At 31.1% G+C, this 2,342-nt stretch overlaps 1 long non-coding RNA gene across 1 annotated transcript in view; it reads right to left on the bottom strand.

Annotated features, from left to right (window-relative positions):
- LOC106687611 (uncharacterized) overlaps positions 1-2,342 on the bottom strand; it is a 9,236-nt gene continuing 6,894 nt past the window's right edge. Inside the window, exon 3 of the long non-coding RNA XR_010842753.1 lies at positions 1-366. This is a non-coding gene — a long non-coding RNA (uncharacterized lncRNA). The remainder of the gene's footprint in view (positions 367-2,342) is intronic.

The following is a 2,342-nucleotide window of genomic DNA, read 5'->3' as shown; positions in this document are numbered from 1 at the left end:
ACCTTTTTTTTTACCATTTTCTAAGTTCCTGTTTTTTGTTTAAATTAAAGTCGAACGATACCTTACTTTTGGTGCTATGGAAGATTTTTTTTTTTTTGCAAAAACAATTGATATTACATATCATGAATTTTCGAAAAATCTGTATGTGATGGATTTTTCGAATGGAATACATGTTCAGTTTCTACACATTAAGTCAATACAAAATCCAAATTGTTAAATGGAATTTCGAACAGCTGCTTTTTGAAGACCTGTTCAATTTATCACATAGCTGGTGTATTATCAGAGACTATTTCTTCATGCAGCAGAGGGTATGACCACATCTGCTCATCCTCTGACCTTCTGGACACATGACTAGGTTTTTCTTTCCTGAAAAATGTAGGATTGGATTATATTATTATGTTTCGTTACACTATTGTTCACACAGTCATGACTACAATTAAAAAACCTTTCTTTTGAAAAAAATAATTTCCATACAAATTTATTGAACACTAAAATGTTAAGACCAATTATGAGTCGAGAGGGATGCCCTGGGATCTTTTGAGCTCTGCTCTACCCCTCACACATGGGGGATAGAGTGGGCTCAGGGATCCTCAGGTAGATTGTGTAAATATTGTATGAGAGTGTAAATGTGACTAGAGATTATATTATTTTATCATCTATCAATAAATAAAAAAATAATATTTACACATAAAAAAATGTTAAAAATGCTCAATAGAATAATAATTTAGGATTAATAAATAGAAACATTACAATTGTTTTATAACAATTATATTTTGCCTAACTAATAACTGTAATGACCACCACAGCTAACTCACTCATGTTGTAGAGTGAGATAATATATAATATATAATAAGAAAATTATGTGTGGGTTTTCTATATTCTAACTCCTCTCTAGCAGGTAGACAGTCTTCTTATTCCTGTTTAGAATTTTAACTACTTAATATTAGTGTTGTTATTTGTGTCTTATGTTTTTAACTAATAGCAATATAATAATTTATTTTAATATATAATTAATAATTTTTCTTCATTTTCCTGTATAGAGTTTTTTATTTAAATTTTACCTACTAACATAATATTGATGGATTGTAAGGATGATCATGTGAAATAATATATTTTTTTATACGAAATTAATAAATAAAAATATGTATAATAGGTTTTATCATTTAAAATTAATTAGCAATAAAAGTTCAAAAATGTAATTGAAGCTTATGAACTTAATTTTATTACAGTGAGTGCCATGAACTTGTAATTTCCTGAAACAGAGTTTTTTTGGTTCGTCTCTCTGTCCCAAAAAAAACAAAAAAAAACAAACAAACAAACTAGACTCAATTGGAATAATTAAGCTCGTACAATGAATCTGTTTTTTTAAAAATAATAATTTACCTAAAATATATATTTTCCACGTCCTGAGAGTGCTAATATGTACATAGTTAATTTATAACTAATTTGTTGTCTATCTTTTAGTCTCTCACATTCATTTTTTCAATCCCTGATCCTATAATATAGGTATCAAAAATTGGATTATACACGAAGAAACGTATTCTACCAGAACATAAGGCCCACCTATATTATCAAAAATGTAGACCTGCCTGCAGCGGAGGGTGTGGTGGCATGTAGTCAATCTCTGACCATCCGGACAACCTATGGTCGGAAGTTGGAAGATGGTTTTATTGCTGATGTTGGTTGCGTTGATAGTTTCGATCTCCGAAGAAGAGGTCCTGTCCAGGATCAAGAAGAAGCAGCAGAGCCAGAAGAACATCTCGCCTCAAATATACAGGCCGAACTGGCGGCTGGAAGAGGTTTGTTCGAGGTCACTCATAGTGATCATTCATAGGAGATTCGCTGTTATTGACGTAGTAAATGCCGAGCTACGCTTTCTGCTCTGAATTCTGTCAGTTAATGTTCAGTTATCTTTCAAAATCCGAACAGATTTAATTACTAATCCCCTTACGCTATCAGTTCGACTAACGCTTACTTTCTAACAGTAAGTTTGTTTGGTTATTATATTGAGATTTTTTATGGAAGAATGAAGTAAACGTACAATATTAAATTCTTAATCACTGCCTCTATTTTACTTTTTCCGTAAATCTTCTACATCGAATTTAAAATTCTGTTTTACTGTTAATCCGACTGACCCTATAGAGGTCCCTTAACATATGCGAGCCATGAAGTCCAAAAATATTTTGACCCCACTTCGTACCTTCGTAAGGGTAATAAGATAATGTTATATCATAATTTAATCGATTAATCACATCATTTATATATATAAAAGGGAAGGTGGGATCTTTGTTAACAATAAAGTTTTTGGATTACTCGACATACTTAAGTGCTGGTATTTTGGT

The sequence above is a fragment of the Halyomorpha halys genome, unplaced genomic scaffold (assembly GCF_000696795.3).
Source record: "Halyomorpha halys isolate HHAL.00 unplaced genomic scaffold, Hhal_1.1 Scaffold988.1, whole genome shotgun sequence".
In the NCBI taxonomy this organism is placed as follows: Eukaryota; Metazoa; Arthropoda; class Insecta; order Hemiptera; family Pentatomidae; genus Halyomorpha; species Halyomorpha halys.
Note: the sequence above shows the minus strand (reverse complement) of the source record. Positions and strands in the feature narration are given on the sequence as shown.